Source organism: Micropterus dolomieu, linkage group LG11 (genome assembly GCF_021292245.1).
Source record: "Micropterus dolomieu isolate WLL.071019.BEF.003 ecotype Adirondacks linkage group LG11, ASM2129224v1, whole genome shotgun sequence".
In the NCBI taxonomy this organism is placed as follows: Eukaryota; Metazoa; Chordata; class Actinopteri; order Centrarchiformes; family Centrarchidae; genus Micropterus; species Micropterus dolomieu.
Genome location: NC_060160.1, coordinates 25498855 through 25516730, shown reverse-complemented (window position 1 = coordinate 25516730; position 17876 = coordinate 25498855). Strand labels below are relative to the sequence as shown.

General features: G+C 43.3%; 1 protein-coding gene across 3 annotated transcripts in view; it reads left to right on the top strand.

The window, feature by feature from the left end:
* Positions 1-17876, top strand: part of daam2 (dishevelled associated activator of morphogenesis 2) — an 88578-nt gene that overhangs the window by 10183 nt on the left and 60519 nt on the right. The window contains exon 1 of one of the 3 annotated variants that reach the window (XM_046062625.1): positions 11692-11841. The exons of the other annotated variants lie outside the window; for them this stretch is intronic. The gene's annotated coding sequence lies outside the window, so the exon portion shown is untranslated. Of the gene's footprint in view, positions 1-11691; positions 11842-17876 lie in introns of those variants that run through there. 3 annotated transcript variants of the gene reach the window in all.

Below are 17876 nucleotides of genomic sequence, written 5' to 3'. Positions count from 1 at the left end.
CAAGTTCTTTTCAAAAACTCCTTTTTGCCAAGTGACAAACCGCGTGGTTGGCAGTAACTAAGGCATTCAGAGGCTGTATGAATAGGGGTCTGTCTCAGGAGAGGCTTGTTGAAATGGGGCCTTTGGCTTTTATCCCTCCGGAGAGGCAGATTGATCTTGCGCAGGTTTTGCGCTGGCAGTGCACTTCAAATGGACTGTTGAAAGGCAAGGCGTTTATTTGTGCTCGGTTATAAACTGTGTCCTTTTCCCAGATTTAGCATCTGTGGGTGTTCTACAGCATCCGTAAGCACTACCAGGCCTTCTACCCTTCACTTCTGTTATTCCTAAATTCACCTGCAAATACCCCAAACTCTCCCTCTTGACCTGCTCTTGGTGTTTTCCATGTGTACAATAATTCTCAAAAGGTTCCTCTTCTCATCCGTTCTCCCTGATCAATACTGATGTAAAACACATGTTCTCATGTAGATAGATACTGGGGCCTCTTTCCATTTTTAAAGTTATGGAGAGGAGATGGGTGGGAGGAGGGGCTGTTAAAACAGTTGTCATCCTCCTCTGATATACACTCCATCATTCCCTCATGGTAAATATCACATGTGGACATGAGGTGACCCCCTTGGAGCTGTTCCCTTGGTTACTGGGATAGTGACCCCTCCTTTCCTCCTCTGCATCGTGCAGAAGCTTCTCTGAGCAGTGTGCTGTTTTTCTTCTCCTTCCACTTGTATAAACCAGGAGACTATCTGCCATCAGCATTCAGGAAGTGTGGGGGTAAACAAACCACAGGAGCCAGCAGGGGAAACTGAAATGACCCAGCCATGTCCTAGCAACTATGGAGAGCAGGTTATTTTGGTAGTTTCTGTATCTATGTGCATTGTGTTTATAAGGGCTTGACTGTATTTGTTTATGTGCCAAGGCAAACTTGTTTGTGCACTTGTGAGATTACAGTGGTGGAAAAAATGAAGCAGGATGATGCAAGTTCTTTCCAGTAATGCCATTGACTAATTAGTTATTTGAGTGTATTCACTCCCATGCATGCTGATCCTTGCAACTTTGGTTATGTAGTATGTCTTCTAACTTGGTCGTGCTTGCTGTGACCAGTTGTGCCATTACTTTTTGCAGTTTAAGGATACGGGTTTGCTTTTTCACACAGAAATGTCATTATGAGAAAAATACAGACGTAGAAAGCTAAAAGCTCTGCGAAAATGTTTGTCTGTGTGCACATGTGTTGAAAGGTCCATCCTGTCAGCAATGGAGTGATGGAGAGATAACCCATAAGCCATTGCTGTATGTGTGTGCCAAACCATCTGACTGTTTCAGCCAGTTGTTTTTCTTTTCTCCCCCCCCCCCCCCCAGCTTGGCTGGACTGCCCATTTTCGTGCAGCATCAGCGCCTGAAATATTTCTTCAGGCAGTGATCCATCTAGAAAATGGCTCTACCTTCACATTGTCCAGCAGCCGCGGAGATAAGCTGTGCCACGTAGCGTGAGGACACTGAAAGATATTGTCATCATTAGAGAAAGAGGTGAAGGGGGGGGGGGGGGTTTACCGGACTGTAACCGTGCCCTTGACCACATATATTGGGATTTATGCTAGCTGTGGGGGGTGGATAAGGGGTAGTTAGCAGACAGACTTTACCCCACAGACATTAATCCAGCCATATCAGCCCATACACATCCCTGTCAACACACATCCTGCTGCGCTGAAGTCCTTTAAATGCACAATTAGCTGCCAGAGTGATAGGAGCCTAATTTTTTTTTTTATACTTCTGAAAGTTAAGTAATTGCCCCGCGCCCCTGTACGCAGGATAAGCGGTTGACAATGGATGGATGAAGTTAAGTAATTGTGGGATACCAAGAGAAAAAGGGGAGTGACATTTTGGACAGAAATTGAGCTGTGTATATCAACTTAAAGGCCTTTTATGAAATATTGCTGGAATAATGACTCAAATCAAATTAATCAGTGAGAATTAAATGTGATTTTCCCATGGAAATTCACAGATTAAAACAGGAGGATATTTAATATATTTCACTACGATTTATGAGATATTCATGGTATGATAACCTTAAGCAAAAAAATTACGTTATTGCGGTATTGTGATTACAGCTCTAAAATTTTTAAATGTCTGGGTTAAAAAGATCAACTTTTTTCCACACTACACTACGAAATCTAAATAACACTATAAAATCTATTATTATTTCAGTGTTGATGCACATACACACATAATGAGGGTTCCCCTCATTCAGCCATCCTACACACAGGTGACTGACTGCTCGCACCAGCCGGAGGGGGAGGGGACAGAACATTTTAGTGGTTTTGAAACCTTCACTTTTTCATACCATGGGATAATTTTTGAGTATTGCTCCAAGCCGGTTTCTAAAACCGCCTTGCCTCCTTCCCTCTCTCACCCTTTCTTGGATCACCACCACTCTTGTGCGGGGCCCTGATTCGCTGCTAGGTTGCCTTGACGATGGGTCCTTGTACATAAACTGTGCATTGTTGGGGAACGCAGCACCGCAAGGCAGGACGCATGCATTCTTTATCTCTCACCTTGGATGGTGCTCCTGCAGTCCTCAGTAGGGAGCAGGAGCCACATGAGCAAATGGAAGCCTTATTGTTCGGTCTGGTCCATATCCCACCTTTTTTTTTTTTTTTTTTTTTTTTTTAAAGCCAGAGATAAATAAAGGAGGCGAGAGTACTTGTGAGTTTGTGAAAAGCAGAAAAAAGCAGCAGTAATGCTATGGAAACATGAAATATGATACATTTCAAGGAACTCTCTAAATGATGACTGAATTTTCCGTTCACCCCCCACAGAAATCAGAAGTCTCAAGGTGTCTTGCAGAACCGGACTAGTTTCACTGAGTGTGCACATATCCCGCACACGCACACTTGCGTATGGATAGCACACGTAAATGAGCACACTCTCGCACACCCTACCCGTCATTACCTTGCCTTCCTGACATTCCATCCAAGAGCTTGAGGAAGAGGAAAGGGATCTGTGGATCAGAGGCCTGCTGGTCTGGCCCGCGAAACAGAATGGAGGGAAGAAGCCTTGCTGTGATTCATTTGTGTGTCGCTTGGATTTGAACGCACATGCGTACACACAAACTCACTTAGAACACAGATGACAAAGTATTAAAACAGATGCTGATCATAAATCTGTCTCATGCTTTTGGCTACTGGTCATTTCCCAGACTTATCTTCTATTCCTTTTTTTTCATTAGAATCCACCTCTGCTTAAAACCTTCAAATGTAATGGTAGATCAATTGTCAGTACTTGTACTGTAGTTTATTTTTAGCTCTGGTATTCAGCATCGGAAGAACAGTTGCAGACACCTTTCCAGCTTGGCTTGGCTTCCTCTTTTCACCCTTGTCTCTGGTAAAACTAAAACACTTGGCCAACGCTAACTAAGCCATCTTGGTTCACCTAAGGAACAGTACCATTGAAAAAGGGGGCTGTTTATACTGGAAGAGCATGAAGTTGCTTTTGAGCACGTTTTCCTGTTCTCTCATCGATCCACTCCCTTTTTCCTCTGACCCCAGACTCCAACAATCAATGCTCACGGTGTGAAATGGCTGATTTGGACTTGCCAAAAGGAAGAGGTGAAGTTGTGAATCAAGGTCACCGAGTTCTATTTCATATCTCGCCCTGCATCACAGAGGGCAGGCATGTTCACCGTCTGCGTGCACCACACTGACCCTTGTGGTCATAATAATGCCAGTTCTCACTACAGTCCCGCTGTCTCGGGAGGAAAAAAAAAAAGGCAGACTCATTGTTCTTCAAAGGAAACTAAGATGCAGGGAGAGGAAAAGCTCCGGGGGGGGAAAAAAATGCTGACCCACATTTTTGTTGCAGCGTGCAATGGGACAAAGATTCGAGGCCCAACCTGACCGTTTAACTTAAATAGCATGTAATCGGAACAATGTGTGTTGATTTGTAGGCCGCCAGAGCAGATGTGATTAACCCAGATTTGTACCAGAGGGTCAAGGTTATTGTATTTTTTTTTTTTTTCCGGAGCAGGTTGTTGCCCTGTGGAGGCCAGCAAATGGGACAAATGCTCATTGTGTGACAACTTTTCTTCACTTATAACCTGCGCACACACATGTCTGCAATGCCATGCATTTTTTTTTAAAGCATGCGTAAGAAACATCTGCACTACATTTAAATAAATAGTCTATAGTTACTAAATGATGCTTATAGTTTTGGCTTCAACCTCGCCCATTGGATGCTACGCATGATGGCAGTTATAATGTCCCTGAGGATACACGGCTCACTGAGTTTAGTAGAGGTCCTACTCTTGCAGTCATCTAAGTATGTATGAATGTTTGCTTGTATAATAGTTATGAGGACCAACACAATAGAAGGATTATGTCATTTTGCAGATATTAAACTGAGGACATATTCGTACTCCATAAACCCGCAGTAACATTTTTTGGCCACTCTGGCGCAGCGAGCATTAGCTGTAAACATCACATTGACATCTCGTAAGCAAATGGCTGCCTAAATACATTCAGGGGATACCGCGAAAACCCTGCTGTCGTAGAGGGATGAGCTGCAGTAAGGTAAGGGGTGCGCACTTTTGAGCAGTCCCTCCTGAGGCATTCATGGTGTTGCACTTGCAACACAACTAGTTGCGTAAAGTGGGGGAAAAAAAAAAAAAGATTCAAGTTCAAATTCTGTGTTCCTTTCTCACCTCTGCACACATGACCATTTCCTGGTGTGAAGTGGGCATGCTTGTATGATTGTCCAAATTTCAAATATTCAAGAGGTACGGGGTTCCTACATAACAATCTGACAAGCACTTAGTTTAAGCATAATGAACCCTTTTTCTTAAGTGCATCTAGGATCAGCATGAATGTAACCCTCATAAATGTAGTAATACAAACCTGTGTGTGTGTGTGTTTGCCAGAGCAAAGTGGTCAAATTCCTGCTGATGAGCACTTGTGTTGCCACACCAAGCCTGCATTCTTATGAGGAGAGAGTCTAACTTGATTTCACAAGCTATGTGGCTATTTGTGTACACTTTTTTTAGCAGCAGCAAATGAACAAGCGTGCAGGACCAGCATGTCTGTGTGTGTCACTGAGAAGCCAGATGGATTTCAGGGGCACGTGGTGCCGGGCGTGTGTCTGCCTCTCCAGGAGCCCGCCTGGGCTCAGCTGGCTTTAATCAACACCATCATTTACCCCTCTTGCCGGTAATCGGTGCACAATGGGCCCCCTTCAGCAACACTCCCCTCCGCCTCTGTTCCCCCAACGCCCCTCCACACAGCATGGTGCTATATGTATTTACATAGTCTCTCTTGCACACACAGCAATGAGAGACGTATGTGTGTTTGCACACTAACACAGTCTCATTCACTCATTGTCTTGCACATTCAGTAGACACTTAACCACACAAACACCTTCAAACCTCACAGCGTGTTGAGAGTTCAGCTCATATTCATCTTGAAGGATGATAACGGTTTACGACAGCTTAAGTTTATTTTCATAGTTTTGGCCTGTTAGTGTAACATTGTACTAGGGCTGGACGATATGGCCAAAAATGTTATCACGATAAAAAGTTTTAAATCATTATTTCTTTTGAGTTTAAAGGCTGATGATTTGCTCCTGAGTGAAAGTTGGAAGAAACCTGATGGTTAATTGTGGTTTTAACTCTTTGTCATGATCAGAACATGACAAACACTTGATCCAAACAGTGTGACATTGTTTCATTGTCCAGTCCTACATTGTACTTACCAAAATAACCACTTTATTTGGAAGTAAAAGTAAAGATGTTTGCACCTTTTAACGTCACAAACAATACGTCTTTGCACAACTGAATTTTGATGTATCTTTACAACAGACAGTTTGGGTAGTAGTTGGACAATAGTTGTACAATAAGTTTGGCTAGTGTGATTGTCTGACATATTCATATTTATTACAGATGGGGAAGATGACCAAAACTACTAAAATATAATCCAAATTTTAAAAAAAACCCTGAATTATTGTTTATTATTTAAATGTTCTATCTGTTTCCACAGTTAAGCAGCACAGTGGCAGATGTGGAGGCTTGGTGTTCTGCAGCCGTGATATAAAGAATAGAATGACAAATTAAGATTGGGTTCTTATCGGTTTAGATTGGGTGTAATCTCTGCTCACTTGGTTTGTGTACATACATGACTGATAGCTTCCTGCAGACAGGGCTGAGTGCTGCTTATCAGCCAAAGCAGTGGGATAGTCCTGACGCAGCCCTGAAACTATGCTTTCAAAGGGCCATTTGCCTCCGTATGTTCCTCTAAACCACTGACGGAACGTGTTGACCCAGCAGACAACAGAAAAATCCATGTGACAGTCCACGCCGCAGAGTAACTTTTAGGGAGACCCCTCTCAGCTACGGAACAGGATGTGGGAAAGGGCGCCTTAACTTAGGGGTATAGTAAATCAGTGTAATAACATGTCTGACCCTTCCCACCATGAGGTTGCTGGACCGACAAACTCACTGTGTGGTTGGATGGAATACGAGGCACGTGTGCTTGAGTGATGCTGGAGGGTCAAAGGTTGACAGTTACTTGGCCTGGCAAGGTTTCTACACAGATAAGTTGCATGGTTGCAGAGAAAAATTAATTTGCTAAAAAAAATGTGTGTGGGGGGGTAAAGGTTGTTTTGGATGGGATTTTTTGGTTTTATTCTTTAAGTTACTGTTTTTCTCCTTTGCAACTGGAAATGGTACTTGTTCCCTTCACCATTAAGATAACCTCTGGATTTGTGTTGGAATGGACAGCGGCTCAGAACAGACTGCTCTGACCTATAGTACCGTAGAGATAAACAGGAAGTGTTTGTTATTATTTTGTCATCTCTGGAGAGCTCGTGAGATCAGTTCAATGCTATGCAATATCCAGCCAAGTCATCATTCTAAGCATTACATATACCAAAAAAAGAGAGGGATTAAGAAAAAAATGTAAAATATGACAGCTTGTCATTTATTTTCTCAGAGTAAACTGTGGGTGTGGGTTTAGCTGGGATGGTTGGACCCTTTATGGTCACAGGAACAAAATCGGTGGGCTATTTTTAGGAAATCCACTTCCTGCTTTGAGATAAAATCAGGATAGAACATTTTTTTTTTTGGGGACATTATGACACCAACAAGTCAATACGGCTCCTTGGGCACACCCTATCATTAGATACTTAAAATTTGGGCTGCATGCATCTATTTGGATGAAGCTGTACACCAGATATTCCAACACTTTCAGACTAAGGTAACGTGACCTTGGCTGTTCAGATAGCACTGTCTGTGTCCATTGGTGCCACCGGGTTCAAAGACTTTACCATCCACAACAAGAAGTCAAGGGTCAAGAAAAAAGGTCATAAGGCTATGGACGCAGACACGCACCTGTTCACAGGGGGCCTCCTTTGGCAGAAGAGATGACAGATGCCAGATGTTTTGAAGGAGATACTGTGACAACCATGACTCTGCGTGTGTGTGTGTGTGTGTGTGTGTGTGTGTGTGTGCGCGGCACGATGGTACAATAGAGTGGGGTGACCCCCTGCAAATGCACTGTTTAGAATTGGACTAAACATCTCATCACACTTCCCAGACAGGCTCCACCATACATGGACAAATTCAGTGCTTTGAGGGATGTAAAAGCCTTGATTTACATTGTTTTGAATGGATTTAAAGACTCCTGGAACACACCTGGAAAAGCTCAGATGGAGGACTTAGCCCTGAGTTCAGTCTGTGGTCAGCAAACAAGGAACTCATTCTGAAAAGTCTCTCCTGAAAAGGTCGGTACTTTTAAGTGTTTTCTTTTGAATGGCGGTATAGAAAACTGTTATAAATTGTAACCTCAGTTGTGTAGCTGAAGTTGCTCTGGAGACTAGACCTCATGTTGCCAATATAATATCAACTGGAATATACTGTGTACACCTTGCTTTTGAATGGAAGCATCTGGGGAAAAAGAGCAAAGGCCTCACTCTTCAGTTCTACCATCCTTTTTTCCCATTACGCTCTCTTTTACAGTTCACACCTGGATTCATTAGGGTCAAAAAAGGAGCGATGAGAAGTGATGTATTAGAATGAAAGAGTGGTTTTCATGTGGACCCTTTTTTATGCCTTGCATCACATATTTTTAAAATCTGATGGTGTCTGCAATCATGGAAAAATTGTGAATAACTGCACTTCAAAATAGTTGCTCTATGAGATGAAATTATTCTGACATAATTCAAAGTCTAATAGTTATGGCCTTCATGCCCAAAGATCAAGGCATTACATCATTGGTTAACATGATGAAGCTGTCATGAGTCAGTAAGGGGAAAGCTGGACCATTGTCCAAACATGACAGCATTTAGCTGGCACAAATCCAGGCAGACAGCAGAGGTACTGTGGGAGCGGGCAGTTGGTTGGCCTCTGACCCTGTTCAGTCTGCCACTTGGACAAAAGAGTCATTCAGATGCCCATTACTTTTGCAAAACACCCTAAAAGATCTCTGTAGAAATGATTGGTAATCCCCCTTGTTGACTCTCTCTTCAGACTGGCAAAAGCAGGTGAATTATCATGTATTTGTGTTAAAGTACATCTTAGCAGTATAAAGTTAGAAATTCTACAGGAGGGGTGTAAATAATGAAGACAGGAAAGAATGTCACCATAAGAACACAGTGACTACAATTAGATTATGGTTTATGGCTTTACTGTCATTAGGCTACTTTTCTGCTGAGGCTTTTCAAAGACGGATAGTGTCATGATTTATAGCTAACATACAATTAGACCATGTATAAAAATGTGCCCTCATATTTATGCTGTCAAGAGTTCAGTTTGTGCAGTGGCGGTAGAGTATTTTTCTCCCTGGCAATTTATCTCTGTGCGGGTGTGAAATAAATGGCTGTGTGCAAAGTGCTGTCACAAGGAATTCCTCTCTTAAGCACAACAAACTTAAATGAGAGCTTCCTGATCGAAAGAACCTCTAAATAATACATTAAGGAACAACACATCGTAAAACATGACTGTTTGCCATGTTAGCTCTGGCAGCTGCCGGTTTGGAGGAGGACTCTCGCCACTTCTCTTCAGTGACAACCCTGGAAAGACTGCTTCAGTTGCCAGTATCTGCAGTTTGAAACACTTCTTTACAGCCTTTCCTCCAGCTGTTTCTTTGCCCGTTATCAGGTTTGACTGCTCCTGCATATGAGAGATCTGAAGGAGAACGAGTGGTTTCTGAGCCCGGAGGAGACCACCGTGGTTGACCCACTTCTTCTTGTCCAATATTCCATTCACCTTTTGTCCAACCCTCCACCAAGTGCCAAGTTCCTTTTCACTGCTCCCCCTGACTAAATATAGCACTTGTTAGCCAGACGGTGATTGTTCCTGCGCTCTGGCAATGAATATTTTGTTTGCGAAGGATCTCTGCCTGGAATGCTCAGTGGAGTCCTTCATCCGCTACATCACTAGTTACAGGAGGGTCCAGACGGCAGCACAGCAGGCTTCATCCAGCTGACTGACAAGTGACTGGCAGGTGATCTGGGGCTACTTGTCATTTCACTCTCGTACATATCTGAAGAGGAAAGCACCCTACCTGAAGTGTCTACGCTCGACATACTCTGCAGCTAGTTTATCAGTCATGACATTTGCAATCCAGTGTGATTTACTGTGGGTAAACAGCAACCTCACTTGCGTTTTTAAAGGAATTATTCGGGGGGCAGTGCAAGGTTACTGAAGCCAAGTTTGTAGAGGCCATAATCTGCGGTCATCTCGCTGGCGCACACAGTGACGATGTGGAGTTGCAGATGAGTTTGTAACCTCTTATTTTCTTTTATGCAAAACACATGCTGTCCAAGACAAGTGAAAGCAAACATCCCCTCAAAAAAGAACAGATGGACCCCCACCACCAACCATCTTTTCAAGCATGCCTAGCCCACTCCATTGGTGTCAATTAGATGATGTAACTTACCAGACTGTGATGGATGATACGGGGGGAGCTGAAGTGCGCTTAGCTAGACTGGAGCATGCGCTTACCCTATTCCTCAGGGGTTTTCTTCCCTGGTTTTGGGATGGAAATATTACCCCTAGAGATGGCGTAGAAGTGATGCAAACCTCACTATGATGCTGCACAGAAGGAGGAGTAGGAGAAGCGGACCTCATGGAGATAAGCTAGCTCTGTCTAAGACCCGGGCAAATGGATGCGTCCCCAGGGCACACTCAGGAATGCACTCAGGCATTACCACTAGCAACTTTGTGTCATCTGTCTTCTGTCCCTAGAGAAAGATGACAAATAGCATTATGACTCCCCCTTTCCCAAGTCTTTGGCATATCAATGGCTCCAGTTTGTGTGTGCGAGTGTGTAAGTGCCATGGTGGTTATTGTATGCATCTGGGTCCTGCTTTACAGGCTACGGGGACACCGATTTCTCTTTTTTTATTAATGTGCACTGTTTTTTTTTATACAGAGCTGTTGTGTTGTGGATGCCGACTGTAAAATGCAAACACACATTCAGTGTGCAATGCCATAGGGGCTAAATGTATTGGTCTTACCCCAGGTCAGACAATCAAAGCAAAGTATGGAACACCTCTACAATAACTTCTGATATCTAAAGTTTGACCTTTTTAGGTTATAGTCCTTTTCCAAAAATCTGATCAGCAGCTCTTTATCTTTGACAGATTCCTTTTTATATATGCACATTGTATAGGCAAGTCTGGAATCAATAGTCTAATATTGATCAGAAATCCCCACCAGACAAGATGTCACCACACCCGACCTGTGTAGCAGACAAGCAGTCTAGAGGATGATAAGATCACTCAGTAGGCAATCAATTCACTTTTGACCCTTGTCTTCAAAGGCTTGGCCAGCAAATGTGAAATGTGGCATCTAGAAATGTCAGAGGGCTCTAATGTTTGCACTCACCGACCCCTCATATTATCACAGCTTTAACATACTTGAACTTTATTTCACCGAATTGTCTGTGGTGTAGTTGTTTAGCTGACCTCCCGACACATTACATTTGCTTGAGCTAATGGTGTGAACTTATGGCCAAAAGAGCATTGTACAGTCAAGCATCCCATCTCACCTTCTTCTCAATGAACACTGATTGGATCTCAGGGAAAACCTTTTCCTGTGTGTGTCAGAGGTAATTCCTAATGGAGAATCCCATATTTGGCTGTATGTGCCTCTGCTTTTGTGGGTGTGTGTGCTTTTATGCATGTGCTGGGGTTGAGAGGACGTGACATGAAAAGGGGGTTCCTTTGGAGTGTTGTTTTTTTCTGCTCAGTGAGGGAATGCTTTGGGTGGAGTTGGGATTGCGGGCAGGGGTGGGAAGCGCAGGCCGCCGAGGGTCATTTCCTTTCATCTTGCCCTCTCCCTTGGCCTCACACAGCAGGCACCGACATATGCATATACTGTACATAAATGCATTTATATTCACAGAAAATCCATCACCTTCCTGCTGACATTAACATAGATGCCGTCATGCACTGGAGCTGGAATCCAGAAGGGGAGGGCAAGAGGGGTGAGTGATCTAAAGACAGAGAATGACAGAGGGAGAGAGAGCAAGAAAGGGAGGGGGAGAGAGAGAGCGGGCACAACGTCAACAGCTCAGCTCCCAGCACAGTCAGCTGAAATCCAGAGCTCAGCTCAGAAGCTCAGAGAGGGGAAGCAAACTAAACGCTGCAGCTTCTGCCGGGAACAATCGTCAGACTCAGCAAAGGCATGGAATTCTGCCACGAAACACAAACTCCAAATGGCAAAAAGAGGGATCTAAAGCCAGAGGCTGCAGGAATGCTTTAACATTTTCTTATAACCTTGCTTTTTTTTGAAAGGCTCTTTATTTTTTCATTTCAAGTGACGTGACACAGGGACACTCCATTTCTCTGGGCAACCCATCTAAAGTGAGTAAGTAGGAGACACTGGCACCAGTAACCCTTCCTGGTCGTTGTGAGTAATAGCTACACCGTAGTGCTGTTCAACCTGTAGGAGATCACATACGACAGGCTATAGATGTTTTAAGGGTAAACCAATGTTTGTCCATGCACTGCATTGCACCGCTTAATCTAGCCAGAAAACACAGACTACTGCAGCCAATAAAATAAACATCAGTCAGTAGGCTCTGTAGAAAGCTAAGCAAGAAAGAAGCTGGTGGGCAACAAGAGCTACCAATCCCACTAAGATGATAAAGTTTCCACATTTTTTGCTGTTGTGATTGGAGGGAAAGGTAGTATTTTACAGTGCTTTATTTTTTACTGAGTCATAAACGGCAGCAAAAGCTGGCTTGTGAAATCAGCCGTGGTCTTTATGTTTGGGCTTTTTCTCCAGTGGTGTTGACAGCATGCCTTGCTTTACCCCCATGTGTGCCGTGTGTGTGTTATCAAAGCAAGGCTTTTGACAAATTGGTGGTAGTCTAGGATTCAGTTTCAGTTGAGATGGTTTGGAGTTTAATTTTCTTTGAAAAACTTTGCACTTTCAGGAAGATTTCAAGGATGGATGGGGGATCAGCTTCAGTGAGTTAAAGTAAGACTGAAATCCATGATTGATTTTTAAACCAAAAAAGTTGTCATGTGATTATCTAGGACTTTATAAGTTCTGGGAAATGTTTGGCATTTTAAGAATTGAGGGAGCATGGCACAGTGTCATATGTAATGGCCACAAGCCTATTTTGAGTCCTAGATGTGGGCTGATCAACATGTTCATCAATCACACAGTCAGCCCTTTGGTGTAAATAAAGGCCTGGCAGCTAGACATTCCATAAATGCTGTACATCTCCCAGCAACAGCTCAACCTAATATGGAACCAGGGGAGCAGATGTCCACTTACCTCTAAGTGCAGCCTGCTTTTGCTTGAGATGTTGGTTGGTATTGCTTTTTTGTATAGAGTATCCTTTCACATTACCCTCAACGGAAGCCAGTACTCCATGGCAGCTCAGACCACCATAAACCCACGGTCCTAATCTCCCAGGCTTCCTCAACTGGAGATATTGTGGAATGCATTGTCTATCCCAGGCATTCATCTTAGCTGTGTCAAAAGTACAGTGATTAAAGTTCATGCACCACCCCTCCACATTTCCACCTGTTAAACCAGTTAGGTCTGGGTTTACCCATGATTTGTCAATGGGAAACATTCCAAACAGATAGCCCTGTGTTTGTGAACTTTTTACTGCAGACTAGGCTTTTAAATGGCTGATCTGGGAGTTAATTGCACAATGAAAAGGCATAAGACAAACATCATTCCTGCAACATTGAAAATAATTAATTTCTTTCAGTGGCTTGCCTTTGAAGTTCAATGAACAAGAGGCAAAACTCATTTAAACAGCCATAGGGCCATGTGTGTTGCTGTCTTTAATATCTTTTTGCATTGCGAACAAGGCAGCATCAATTTCCACCACATTAAAGGCTTACTCTCCAGTCTGCTGGAAATCCTCCTACACTCACGTGCACCAGGGGGCAAACGGAGTGACATTGCTAAAAGATTCAGTGTGTTGGGAGGGCTTTAACGAAAGTTGAGGACTTACACGTAGTGCACAACCCTCTGCTGCTGTCAGCGCTCTCAGGGCTTTTCATATTTTATCGACCATTACGGATGCATGAACTGCTCTCAGGATTAGAGGGAGTGCGAGGGAGAGTTAGAGAGCAATGGTCGGCCTTTTATCGCTTCTGCCCTACTGCTGACTGGCAGCTCAACAGCCTCCTCATTAGGGTAGGGACGGAGAGAAAAAGAGATGAGGTCTGCAAAGCAGCTTAAATTCAACTATCTGAGATTTTGGATGGGATTATCGTCATGTTGTATTTACAGTAGCATGGTTACAGTGTCTCTAGGACAAAACTCAGGGAGATTTTAGGAGTAAGGCTGCTGTTCTTTTCTTCTTCACTGTTTGCGTCAAATGGCACTATTGTATTTGTGCCAGTGACACACATAGTGGCAGCTATGATGTCTAAGCATATCTCCTCATTACACTGCCTCAATTCAGTGCAGAATTACTGCAGGCTATTTTAAAAAATGCTGGTCACTTCAGAGGGCTGTCCCTATCTGCGTTGCTATAACTGTCCCAGAAGAGCGTTCCAGACATTACCCAGAAGACCTCTGTCCTCTATGCTGCAGCTGTTGACCTCTCACCCAGGGAAGATTAATGGCTTAACAATGCAGCGCCCCAGTCCACTCACTGACATTGATAGACATATTCAGACCTTGGCGCAAAAAGGATGAGAACGACGACGAGCTGATAAACATGTTGAGAACTGCTGAGCTCATCAGTGTGCATTGTCGTTAGCAATAAGTCAGTGTTTTTGTTTCGTTTGGAAGTTCAACACCCAGAAGAGCTGGAGCGTCTCAAGCATTTGTGTAATTTGGATAAGTGTGCTGTGCTGATGGAAAGAGCTCATTCCCTGAAAAAGACAAGACTCTGGGGTGTTTGAAGAACATGGAGTCTCTGGGAAGTCCACCATCCCTTCCCTCTTGGGAGTCATGGTAACCAGCCTCGAGGTTGTATTCGTGCCAGTTTTTTCTAAATATATAATAACACGTCTTTAGTTGGACTGGGAGCTCGTGACTCTTGCGTTCCTCCCATATGAAATAAGAAAATGATTTGACACGGCAAGGTAGCGCTTTGGGATTCGAGGGAAAGTGATGCCGAGTATTGGATTTCATTCTGAGCCCTGTTAATATGTGGGACTGTTGGGGCCTGTGGAATGTGGCGTGGCCAACTTTCTTCTCGTTCCCAGTATTAATAGCATAGTTATCCCAGTGATCCGGTCTATTTGATGAGCAGAGATGTAACTCTTGTAGATGTGCCCGCTAGCCAGTAGAAAAGTGGGTCAACAGTGGGTCTATGCTTTGGATGTTAGTCTCCCCCCCCGATACAACCTCTTTCCTGAGCCAACATTAACATCTGTATTGTTAGAGTCCCATGCAGCAACTGGTGGACTTTCCTTGTGCAACATGTGGATGACCTTCTGTACAATTACTACTACACAAGCCTTGAGAGAAAAGATGTCAAGTGAAGTGGAAAACAAAAATGCACTTTTGAATAAAGCCTTAGCAAGGTGTCTCACAAAAAGGGCTTTTGTCCTGCCTGGCCTCCAAAATGTATGTCTACAAACTAAGGCTGCCTCTTTAACTTCACCCAAGTCATTGGATTCCAATGGGTTCTTATTTCAGCTTTTGTTCATGCAACTCGTGTCTGTGGTTCGTGGCTTCTATGAAAGGATTTAACATGTTTATTATAATTTGCTTCAAACTGCAACTGTGCATGGTCGGGTGTTTGAGGCCCCTCCACTGCCGCATGGAGCTGCTTCATGTGTTTTGATCATACCAAAAAATCCAATCTAAAAGCACAACCCCCTGGTATTTCATGTGGTCTGCACCATGTTATGTTCCTCACATCAGGATGTTATGAAATGTCCCTTTTTATGAATCAAGCCAAATTAAATTGCTATTAATGACATCCCTGGAGGATTGGAAACACCTCCTCCCCCTCCTATTTTTCCTGTTGAGGCTCTTCCTCTCTTTGGGTTATGGGTTATTGTGCCTCATGGCCCTGTTAAAACAAACACACAGTGCTTATATGTTTGAGAATACAAATGTTGGCTGTGAAAGAGTTGACAGTTTAAGAGTTCATGATGTGTTATTGAAAAACTCCCACATATAGATGGTGGAGATCTGTCTTCGCACTGTTTTTTAAGTGAAATGTGTAAGAAGCAACCCATTATGAACATGACAGACAGTCTGAAAAATTTGTCTTGAAATACGAGCTTGTAACAGCTGGGTCCCCCAGTGATATAACAGTTAATATGAAAAGCATTCAAAAACAATTGCTTTTTCCTGAAGGGACGATCTGTGTGTTTCATACACAACATCAGTAACCACTGTGCAAACCTGGGGCGACTACCTATAATTACACTGTCCTTGCATTGGCTGTCTGACAAGATCTGTTTGTAAACAAAAGAAAATTTTAATTGTTTCCCTGTCCAAATGTGATTGCATTTCCTTCGGAGACAGTCTTGAAATATTTAAGCAACAGTATTAACCACAAGCAATTAAAATAATTAATAATAATTGTGGTTGTGGTAAATTTAAATGGAGGGGTACTTTGACTTATTAATTTCTCCATGATGTCTTCATGTTATGCGCACAGTGTTAATTCTGTACTGTATGACAGCCCCATGGAAACGACTTAACCACACTTTATTAACATTTTTCTGTTGCCATTGTTACGGCTTGTTATGTACAGTGAAATGTGAGGCACTTTTGAAGTCCATCGTCATGTCGTTTCAGAAGTATCATTTCACTATGACCAGTGCATGTTTTGCCACTGACTCAAGATTGTCTTGCCCCGGACTATGTCCTGGCGACACTGTCTGAAGGCACCGCTCCCAGTCCAACAGCTGAATAGTTTTTCTCATTCTTGCAGCTTCCCCTATCTGATTGCAGGGCAGAGAGTAAGAGATTGAGGGGAAACGTAAGCCGGGGAATGAGGGAGGTATGGAGGAATAGTTCAAAAGAGGTGGGGGTAAAGGGAAGGGTGGGTTTCTGATCTTGTGATTCAGGGCTCTTTTCCTGCAAGATGCACGTAGGCATAAGAGCACAGACGACCCTTATCAGTAGGGCTAGAAACCTTTTTTCAATCCTTTTGTATGTCTGTGGATGGTTTCAGTAACCACTTATCTTTATTACTCCTATGTAACGCACTATACTGAAAAGTAGACTTACTTTATTTCTAAAATCATTCTGAAAATATTGGAGAGAGCCCGGTGTTATAGTTAAAGATAAGTGATTGATAAGATGCACATGGACTCCAAAGCTTGGGGAGGAAATGAACCATTCACAGGGCCGAAAGAACTATCCCTGCCTGCATTAGCCTTCCCCGTCAGGCCCCAGGATTGTCCATACCAAATCCTCTGACCCATTGTCAAGGTCTAAATGAAAAAAACGCTCAGTGTACAGACTCTTATAAAAGGTCTGGCCTTCTGTGGGCTTTCAGAACAAGTACAGGACTGCATCACATGCAAACGTACTGTGAAATAATGGCCGGCTCTGGTCATTGGTCATTTGAGGATGTAACTCGCTGCTCACCAGGGAGACCTACAGTCGAATAGATGGATGATGTCATGTTTGATCATGGATGGATTTCATGCCAGATGTTTCAGATCAGTCACATATCACCATCACATAAATCCTAAACTGACCACCCGTGTTACTAAACCACATTTAATTGAGAAAGTGATGTATCAATAAAACTTCTAATTGGTGTGAGACAGAACAAACTAAAATGTGTGTGTTTGTGTGTGTGCGGGGATGCTTGCCTGTGTGTTACACTAATGTAACCCTAACCCTTGGCACTACAATGTGGCCTCTGAAAAAGGTTTGGATGTGTGATGTGTACATGGCTTCCCTAAGGCCTAAAGCAGTGACTGTGGGTGGGCTGCACATCCGATGGGGTCTATGGGAGAGTGAGTTTTCAGTGCCCGGGGGGGGGAGAAAAGAATTGAAGGGTAGGTCCATTAGTCATTGGGCAGACAGTAGAAAGGGAGGGAAGGGCATGTTGGAGAGGTCATGTCTGGGGCAACAGCCTCCAAAATATGGCATTGCTCCAATGTGTCCGGTAGCTAGGTTGAATAGCTGCTTCATGTGAAATTAATGTGTGAGGGGTTCACTTCCACGCCATGTAAAAACTGCATGTGTCCTTCATGCAATTTTTACATACGTTTTGGTGTGAGTTCACATTGGTGTCCCTCCATGTTGGCTTCCTGTATCCTTTGAGGTTCACAAGACAGTTAGGACTTTACTAATAAATTACGATTTGTCATCTGCTGTGAGTATCGGTACCAATTCGAGGAAAAGGTGTGACTCTAGAGTGAATTGGAAATGATGGAATGGATTAGGTTGGATTATTCTAATAAAGGTATAATTATTAGACTTCATTCAACTTCTTTAT